Below are 11,286 nucleotides of genomic sequence, written 5' to 3' on the forward strand. Positions count from 1 at the left end.
CCACACACAAAAAACAAGTTCTAGGCAACAACATGGTATGTGGGCATTAGGAAATAATCATTAATCTTTGTGGTTTTTTAGGTTTATAAAGTGTAGGAGAGTTGATGGCACTGAGTAGAAAAGGGTGGGAAACTAGTGATTAGTTTTTTAAGTTATTTATTAGATTATCCTAAAAAGTGGGTGTCAGTGGTGGGTACTTATGTGTGTCCCTTGAGTGCACAAGTTTCCTCTACAGGTACGCCCATGCAGAGGATGTGAATTTTGGATAGTTTTGGTGTACCCCAAAGTAGCCTAAATACTAGGTATGTATGGGCTTCCTATGGCATTCTCAGTAGGGAGTCCTATTTTGGAATGTGCTACCCTGTGTTACACTAGTTGATTCCTTAAATAAGTTAAAATACTATTTTCATTTTCACTGATGATATACCCAAGTTTAATTTATGACTTTATTTTTCCATTTGCGAACAAAAAATGGCAGTGCCTATCGGGGATCACTTAGGTATCAAGAATGAGTGTATTAACTTTCAAGTCCAACTAGCTTAACACCAAATCTTTTGATAATTTTCTTCAACAATCCATATGTCACGCATTTTCATCTAAGGGATATTGAATGATGTTTGCATTCATGAAGGAACATTAAGCTATGTTTGAGGTATTTAAAAACTTTATCAATATATCTACCTAATACTTGTCTCGACACACAAAGATTGTAGTCTCCTTTAATAGAGTTGCCTCACAAATGAGAATTTAGACTAGATGGGTTGAAGACAATAAGTCCTCAAAATTCCAAACGTTTTTATATGGCATTTGAGGCAAATATTTGTTGGGTCATTTTTATTGTCTTCCCTGCTAGACAATTTCTGGCCTCATAATCTCTTTCATATGCATCCCTAATAGAAGACAAGATGTAATCTTCTTTCTTTAGGAATGGAATCCATCTCTATTTAGATTCCATTGTCATAAACACAAGATGCAATCTTACGTATGTTTAGGAGTGGACATGACCACCTCTTCTTAGATTCCATTGTCATTTACCCTCTTTGGTCAAGAATTTTTACTATTTCTCCCAATAGCCAATGTTGATGTCATTACCCCTTTCATGATGCTTGACCCCTTAGGTAAGTGTACATGATATTCTTCAAGTTGTTTATTGGCCCCTTTATTTATTGGTGTAAGCATAAAATGTGCAAACATTAATTCCTAATGTCATCACCAGTTTCCTCTAAATAGCCCATCAAGTGTTATCCTTTCGCTTTCGAAATCATGTTTGTGCTGAGAAGTGCATTCAACGGCCCAGTGTGGTGACATGTATCACATGTGTCATGCATATCAATTAAAATCGAATAAAATTTGGTCTCTAGTCTCTAGTGTCAAAGAGAATCTAAAAAATTAATTAAAAAGTAAACCTAAAAGAAAACCAACATGCATTTTTCTTAACCCTGCTTCTATCAATTTCAGAAAGGGATTTTATTTTATTTTTTTGGGTGGAAGTCTCAAATTTTTTCACTCTCAAAAAGATTCACACCTTGATGGATTTGATCCTTCACAGTGCTGGATAATTCTAGGGTTAATATGGATATATGCTAGCGTAGAAAGGACAAATCACCTATCAAAACAAAATAGAGTTTGTGATACTCAATGTTGATTTAGAACTACATGACTTCCTCAATGCATCTAGCCTCATCCAATGTGTCAAAATTAAAAAACAATGCATAAAAGGTTCTCATATAGTCAAACTTCAAATGAAGACCATCTACCCAATGACATTCTTCACCTATGCAGTCATTTTTGCAAGGTTGAAAGCAACTCTCTCATACCTCTTAAAAATTTTGCATGTTGAGTTAAACCTGTTAAGAAAGAAGACCATCAACTTTGACAATTTTCATTTTCAATTTGCTCATATTTATCAATCTGAACAGCAAGGTGATTAAGAAGTCCTCCTATATTTAGTTGCCACTTTTGCCACCATACAATTGATACTTTATTAGGAGAAAATTGATACTTTATTAGGAGAAAATTTATGATTCTGAATGATCTCTATAGAGTCAGTCCCTTACTCTAGCAATAAACAGTTACTCTCTCGCAATAAGCAGAAAGAGACAAAAACCTTCAAATACATTGTGGCAACATGACGACTAGATTTTGCCTCTGAGAAGGGTGCTCTTTCTTAACCTAGTTTACAAAACCCTTGATTCCTTCACTACCCATAGCACAAATAATGGCATATTTTGGTGCTTCCCGTAAGGCTTTTGTAAAATCTGTGTGAATTTTCTAGCCAACATATGATACCGTGATTTTTGTAGCTCAAACCAATACATTGTATTTTGTTCATGAACTTCAACAAACTAATTATAAATTTTGGCTATATGATAACAACATATTGAGTTAATGAAAATTTTGATGATAAAGATCCTCCTGCTCTCTGATAATAATTAAAGGCTTCTTCTAGATTATCATGTGATCCTTACTCCAAAGCTTGCAAATAACTATCTAAGCATTATCTATGAACCACTAGCCTTGTTGAAAGGAACTGCTAGGATCATTGTGAAAAATTGGCACTGGCAAAAATTGGCAGCTTTCGGAATACAACTTCTCAACAACGTAGGTGAAAAAAATATCAAAATTCATCAATCTATGGAAAACAAAAATACAAAATAAATTCATTTTTTTTTCAATTTTTGTAACATATAAACCAACAATCTCAAATAAACATAACAACACATGAATATGGAAAAAAACATCCATACATATGACGTAGGGGATGCCAAATAAAAAATGATATGTCAAAGTTGATACTTAATCTTGAACCTTGATAGCTTTCCAATCAAGGACTCAAAAGTGGACAACCGAAAATCAATGACATTTAATATATAAATGTATAGCATCATCACGAATCATCTACATTTGCAAATCTAACAACTAGCTATGTAGTATCAAATATCTCTCTCCCTGTTGTTGGAAAAGGTCATGGTTTGTTTGTTTTCCACTAGAAGGTCCTATATCATTTGTGTGATGTCGGTTGGTTTGTGTGGCTTTATTAATATTTGTAGAAAGTGGTGTTCTGTTGCCACATCACCCTTTGTTATGTCAAAGTCATTCTTCCCCCCTACTCTTGTTTTTCCTCCCCTACCAACTATACTTGTTGTTATTGCTCCTCTTCTAACCATGTATTTACCTTCTCCATAATAGGAACATTTACTTCACCCTTCACTTCTACATATTAATATTGTCCAATGAAATGGTGTATGTATCAGGTATATTTACTAGTTGTCTCGCCCACGCTCAAAGCTTGTAGTGGGCATATATCAAATCATTAAGATGTGTGAAATCCAACCTATAAGATGATCATAATAAATTTAGTGTGTTTTGAGGCTCATGAATATGTTAGAGGGTCATAAATTATAGTTATCATAATTGATTAGTTGAGGTTCTAACCTGTTGTGCTTCTTCGAGTGTATTTTTTCAAACACAGTCCAATTGTGTTTGCATCTTGAAGTGCTATAGCTTTGGTTGAGATCTTGAACTGCTATAACTTTGGTTGAGTATTAGAATAGAAAATTTCTATAAATTTGGTGCTTTTGCATTGTAATTTAGCCACAACAAATCTACAACAAATAAAAAAGAAAATTAAACTGCATTTCATTACAGTGAAAAATAGGAAATAAAGAAACATAATTCAAATTTCAAATAGAACACATTATTAAAATTTTAAACTATAGTGGCTTATGTAGCATAAAAATACTTCTTTCTTTGATAACATTGACAAATCCAAATAGTCTACCAGCATCTCGATGCATTGATTTAATTCACCGGAAAGGTGACACTTATTTTTCCAACCATAATGATTTATTCAATGAGTGGCTAGGCTATGGTGATGATAGTTTGACACCTTGTTAAGAGTACCTTGCAGAGTTGATTAATGTGTTAGTGTATTGGACCAGGGTGATTGCCAATGTTGTTTTGTGTTGAATAGTACACTCACTTTCTTTTAGATTAGATTGATGTTTTTTGCTTAGTATCATGGAATGCCATGTGTTGTGCATGATATCTTTGATGCATATCCATATTCTAATCACAATTCTTGTTTTGTATTGGAGACTAGGTTTATTTCCCAATCAATTTTAAGGTATTATTTCCTAGGTTTATGCTTGTTGTTTGGGAAAGTAGCCTTGGCATGTTTACCAAATGTGCACCTTTTGCTTGCAACCTATTGCACAATGTTGAAATCTAGAAAACATGGGACTATCTCCCTTATAATAGGAAATGATTTATGACGTGGTGCACTATCCTCTTGTGCCACACCTCGCACAAGTTGTCATTGTTGTGAACTAGGTTTTGACAGGGGAAACCTTTATAGATTGACTTTTGTTACCCCTCTCACCTAGTATGCTTTTGGGTTAGACTCCATGAGCCTAATGAGGACCTATTGGTTCACTACTATATAGCCCTTATACTCCATTATTGAACATTGAAAGTGGGTTCTTCTTGAGAATTGGAACAAATAAAGCATCTTTAAATTCTAAAGAGTAACTTGGCTAGAGTTGAAAGGGAATAGTACCAACCCATGTTACTCGATACTTTGAATCATCACTAAGCTCAACTTAAACCCTTGACTTGTGCGCTTTTAGAGTAGAAAACAATCAATGGGCTAACGTCATATACCAAGATGCCCTATCGTTCACATACTAAGCACCCATTGGAATCATGCTTGGATCCATCTTAATCTTGGATCAATCAAGTGTTGAGAAGGGTCAACTTTCTTGAGGTGAAAATAAAATGAAGAGTTGTCAATTTCACTTAAAAATGATTTACATATATTCCATGAAGAAATATATATATTATTGTTGAGGATTTAGTTGAACATTTTTCAAAGGCATATTGTCAATTGGCCATTATGAGGATCGGTATATTTGTATATATACAAAAGGGAAACTTAGATACGTACCTACATTTAACTGATGATACACAGTTTAAATACTTAAATTTATTATACATCAAACTTGGATGCAATATCCCAATTGCGAGGAGGAATCAATTAAATCATCCTTGTTGTAATGAGGAATCCAAGATCCCACAAAAAGAGACTTTGTTTGGTAGAGCCCAACCAGGGTGTGGATCATATTTTAACTCATTTCTTCATGGTTATGTGAGGAATAAAATGATCCTTTATTACATCCATAGTCATTTTCTTGGCCTTAAGTTCCTTCATTTAAGCTGCGAACTATTGTGGATCTTTAGGCATAACATCTTTGATGATGTATAAGATAGTAAATTTGAGGCACCTTCCAATATGTTCTCAAATATGAGGTTAGTTGATGTCATTCTTAAGATCTATTGCACAAACTTCTAGATCATGTAAATAGGTAAGCACAACCTTTGAAACCCTTGAAAAATAAATTAGAGAAAAGCTCTGATACCTTATGGATTTACCTATTCCTAGGTGATCATTGTCCTAATATTTTGTTAATCAAATAATTCTTGCAAGAATCACCTAGTCACTAAAAATAGTAAATAGCAGAAGCATAAAATAATTCAGACACATGCACATAATTTTCTTTGTCAAATCTTCTTATCATTCAAGTAAATATTGCTAATAAGGGAATCTCCACAGCTACTAAATCCTAGCAGTTGCAAGGTAAACAAATCCACCCCAACTTGAGTTGTATGGCCTGCTAAAGAGGTACAACGTGTAGGGAATTGCGTAAACAACAATTTCTATTATACACCTTGTTGTATGGTTGTATTACTTGTGATTCAATACAGTATGACATTGTAAAAATTTGTATGGTTGTGGATATTTGTTGTATAGCCTTTGTGGTATGGTAATGCTTCTCCTAGCTAATGTGCTTTACTCTCTCATTCTCTTTTAGTTGTTGTCCCTATCTAGTAAGAATTGTGTTTGAACCCTATCTTGATTTGCCTTTTTACTTTTCGTTAAAACCACGATTTATCAAAACCCTAATCTCTTGGTGAGATTTATGATTGAGATTAATATTATAGTGTAAGTCATTAACGAATAAAATTTCTTTAGACTCAACATCTAAATATAAAACTTCTTAAACATTCACCTTGAACATACATGGAAGTTCTTGTCCAAGCTATATTTCTCAACATAAATAGATCCATTATAAACTGCCCTTGTCTAGTGGCCTACCCCTTAGGGTTTCTTGAGCAACCAGGTTTCTATCAAGAATCTCTTTCCCACAACCTTGAATGATCTGAAAATGAGATCTTAACAATTAATAAGGTATTACAGACTCAAGTGCATGGATTTTCCTATGTTATTTTATGCAATGGATCGATAAGATTGCGAAATACACAGACAATGAAGCAGTAAAGAAGCATAATAGACAACACACATAAACACAACAAAATTAATAAGGAGTTCACCCAATACTCTTGGGCTACATCTCCTGGTCTAGCCTTCAGTGGTGACATCTCTATTATGTCTTCAAACAGAGTTTTACAACAGTATGAGATCAATTTGATACAACAGCAAGAGTTTGCTTGAACCTCTTAAGCCTCTCTGAGTACATAGACTCTCTCAATCACTCTCTCTCTCTCTCTTTGCTCTCTGTCTTGGCACTGCCTGCTTCTGTCTCCTGTTTTCTATGGCTTTAAAGCCAATCTACTCTACATGTTCATTTCCGCTTCTCGGCTTTCTGTCTCCCGGCCTCTATCTGCTCGAATCCCTCTTCTAGCATTAAAAAATCATTGCACAACGCATTAAGGGGAGGTGGCCACCTAATCTGCAACGAGTGAGTGCATCGGGCCTTCGAAATCCCTGAAACGGCCACTTTCTGCTAACACAGGTAAATGCATTCAAAACTATGAAATTCCACCAAAACCACTATTCATCCGGACTTAAAACCTTCATAATTGCGCCCTATTCTCTTATCAGGTCTGCCTATAGTCGCTATTACATGTCGCAATGCCTGTTCCTTTGCATTTTGGAAATACATTAAAATTGTGAAAATACCGCAAAAATGGCTTATGACGGATTTCAAATATTATGTATTTTCACTCCCAAACCCCTTCGGGTTCGGGTTTTATCGCATCGAAACTATTTCTCTGTATTTCGTTAAATAACGAAATATGCGAAAATAAATTAAAAAATGCCTTTTGGCGGATCTCAAATCTTATGAAACAATGTTTATATAGCCATCGGGTCCAGCTAATCATAGCGCACATATACATGTGTATAAGCCCCACTCCATTGTGTTTCTCCGATTGTGATATCGCGATGCGATTGATCGCAATCACATATCGCGATAACCCCAGGCCATTGTAAGCGCTCTTGTAATCTCCGATAGCGATTCTGCGATGCAACATGGGCTGTCGATCTGCACGCTTGATCGATGGTCCTCGTTGACTCCGCTGATCGCCATCGCAAGTTTTATGCGGTGCACTCTGATTTCCTCTGCCTGTCACTGCTGATTTGCGATTTGCCAATCAGATCTAGACCGTTGATCGGCCAGATCTAATGGCTACTGTGCAAAGTTGTCGATAACCCATTTTTTCATTGTTTCTTCATAATTTTGGCTGTCGATAGTGTTTTCCGCTATTTTTGAAGGTTCCTCTCATGCGATTGTTTTGGTTTTTTAAATGATTTTAAGAAGATTTCAAGACTTAGAGAGTATTCTAGGATCCATTTGGATCATGCCTTCCCACTGAAAAGGTTTTTGGACCACCAAAAGTTGGTTTTAAAGCATCACTCAAGTGAGGATACAACTTCCTCACTTGTCTAATCTCTATCCATTTTGCATTGCTGGGTTTTGAACCTTTGAGTCCAATTCTTAGGTACTCAACATCCCCTCTGTGCATGGTTCTCACCTTCCTGTCCAGAACTGTATCTTCCTGTAACTCATTGAGATATTCAGGCAACAGATCATCAATAGAAGGCAATTGACTTTGCTCTTCGGGATATTCAGTTAATTAAGGTTCAAACAGTCTTAAATTTTCTGCATTTACCACTAAATAGATGTGCATGTAAGCTGGAAAATCAAGGTGAAAAGCATTCTCACCAATTTTCTCAAGTATCTTGAAAGGCCCATACCTTATTGGCTTCAGCTTCTTTCCTTCACCTTGCATTCTGTCTTTGCTGATATACAGCCAGACTTGATCACCAACTTGGAAGCTATGCTCCATCTGATGCTTATCATGCCTTGCCTTGTACTTGGCTTGGCTCTTTTCCAGCTGTTCTTGCACTGCCTGGTGAATTTCTTGGATATGTTCAATGAACCTAGTTGCTTTGTCCACATCGTTGTGTCCATCAACCACTATGTCTTTTTCAAAGACAAAATCCAAGGGAGACCTTGGTATAAAACCAAAACAAGTCTCAAAAGGAGACCTCTGTGTAGAAGAATGCTTAGCACGGTTGTAAGCATGTTGCACATAACATAAATGTTCATCCCAAAGCTTGGGATGCTTGCTGCAATAACCCCTGAGCAACTAGATCACTGTCCTGTTGACCACCTCTGTTTGGCCATCTGTTTGTGGATGAAAGGTTGTGCTCTTCTTCAGTCTGGTGTCCATCAATTCCCACAGACTTGACCAAAACTTCCCAACAAATCGGGAATCTCGATCAGATACTATGGAAGTGGGTAACCCAAAATGCACCCAGACATGCTGAAAGAACAATTTCGTTGTTTGTTCAGTTGTAATTTGTTTGTTACAAGGTATTAAAATACACATTTTGCTGAACCTGTCCACAATAACATATAAATAGTCATGACCTTTTCTAGATTTAGGCAATCCCCCAACAAAGTCCATGGAAACACTTTCCCAAGGAGAGAAGAAGGAACTGGAAGTGGAGTGTACAAGCTTAGTTTTCTATTGTTGGGATTTCTTTTAGCACACATGGTACACCCTTTAATATATCTAGAAACTGTTTCATGCATTTTTGGCCAATAGCAGAATCTTTGCAGCTATGCAACTATTTTACTTACACCAAAATGACCTGATATCAAAGAAGTATGTGCTTCCCGAATTATGTTAAATCTTTCAGTTTGTGGAATACATAGCTTTCCCAAATGATACAAGAGTTTGTCCTTAATATGACAATCCAATTCTTCTACATGTTTTCCATGACTTAAAGTTGCATATACATCTTTAAAATCTATATCTTGAACATATTGTTCGGTGTAGCTTTCATGCAATACTGAGGTATGCTTAAGTATAGTAGATTCATTTATAATCGGTCTGGATAGCATATCTGCAACTTTATTGTGTATGTATTTCTTATACCTGATGACTAGATGAAACTGTTGTAGAAAACCCATCCACCTATAGTGTCTTGATTGCTGCAATTTAGTTTGTGAGTGTAAATATTGAAGTGGTTGATGATCAGTATGTATAACTGTTTCTTTGCCCAATAGATAATGTTTCCACTTTTTCACACTTTGCACTAATGCATACAATTCTTTATCATATGTGGGATAATTAACTACTGCATAATTAAATGTCTCAGAATGATAACATATGGGTTTACCATGTTGCATCAACACTGCTCCCATGGCATAGTCACTAGCATCTGTTTCAATCTCAAATGGTCTTTGAAGATTTGGCAATGTTAGTATTGGTGTTGTACTAATTTTTTCTTTCAAGGTGTCGAAGGCTTTCTAAAGTTTGCCTCCCCACTGAAACACCTTGTTCAATCCTGTTAAAGCATGTAATGGAGCTGCAATTAAGGAAAAGTTAGCAATAAACTTTCTCCAATACTGTGTTGCTCCTAGGAAGCTTCTAACTTCTATAGCAGATTTGGGTTCAGGCCAGTTTGCAATGACTTCAACCTTAGAGGGATCTATCTTCAATTCACCACCCCCTACAATATGACCCAAATAATTTAAATATGTTTTGCCAAATTCACACTTTTATAATTTAACATAGAGATTTTCTTTTTTCAAAACATCTAGAGTCTGCTTTACATGCTTCAAATGTTCTTCCCATGTTTTACTGAAAACAAGAAACTCATCTAAATATACAATTACAGAATCATCAATAAAAGGCCTGAGTACATCATTCATAACTCTCATGAAAGTGGCAGGAGCATTAGTTAAGCCAAAAGGCATAACTAGCCATTCATACAGCCCTTGCTTTGTTTTGAAACCAGTCTTCCATGCATCTTGCTCTGCTACTCTGACCTGATGGTAACCACTACGCAAGTCCAACTTGGAAAAGTAAATAGCTTCTTTTAGTTGATCCAATAGATCATCAATGTGAGGAAGGGAATAACAATTCTTGATCGTTATTTTATTCAATGCTCGATAATCAATGCACATCCTCAATGAACCATCTTTCTTCCTCACCAACACGGTTGGAGATCTGCATGGTGATGTGCTTGGTCTTATGAACCCTTTCTCGAGCAACTCATGTACCTGCTTCTTGATCTCTGCATTCTCTAAAGTGGATAACCTTTTATACCTGTAGTTGTGACTGTTGTTTCATCACCTGAGTCTGACCCCAAATCCTTCTGTATAGCAGCAGTAGCAGCCTTCTTCTTCTTGTCATCGAACTTCTTGGGTTTCAGCTCTGGATGCAAAGACCAGCAATGTTCATCATCATGTCCATCCTTCTTGCAGTGAGTGCATGAAGGTTTGGCCTTCTGTATAGCATTTTCCTTCCTCTCTTTCCATTTCTGCTTCTTCTTTTCCTTGTTCTTGCTTGCAGTGGGTTTTGATGATCCCCCAATCTCTGGGTTCACATTCTTGCCTCTAGCCTCTATATGTGTAGCCTGAATAGATACCTCATCTATGCTAGTAGGGTTAAACATGAGAATGGTGTGCTTCAAATAACTATGCCGACCACCTATATACTTCAACAAAGTTTCAAGTGAGTCTAAAGAAATGCCTAGAATTAAAGCTCTTTTTCTAAATTCTTGGGTATAGCTTTGTACACTTTTCCCTTTTAATTGGCGAAGAGTTTGCCAACTCATCATAGCTTGTTGCATATAAGCTAGTGGATAGAATTGTTTTTTAATGGTAGAAACAAATTCACTCCAGACAGAAAGAATTTTACCATGCTTCTTCAAGTCAGCTTGTGTCCTACCTTCCCACCATACCAAGGCAGTTCCTCCAAGGCGTAGGTTGGCCAGCTGAATTTTACTCCTGTCTGAATCAATATTCTACACCCTGCAATACACATCAATCTATCTAATCCAGTTATCTAGCTTCTCTGCATTTAATTCTCCATCATATATTGGCAAATCAAATTTAACATCTAACTTAATCAAAGATGTTTTCTTCTTTTTATTTTCAGGGCTATCAGGAGGTGTTGTTAGAGGAGGCT

The sequence above is a fragment of the Pinus tabuliformis genome, chromosome 2_1 (genome assembly GCF_031772625.1).
Source record: "Pinus tabuliformis cultivar Carrire ecotype Pingquan chromosome 2_1, CPIR1, whole genome shotgun sequence".
NCBI classification, from domain to species: Eukaryota; Viridiplantae; Streptophyta; class Pinopsida; order Pinales; family Pinaceae; genus Pinus; species Pinus tabuliformis.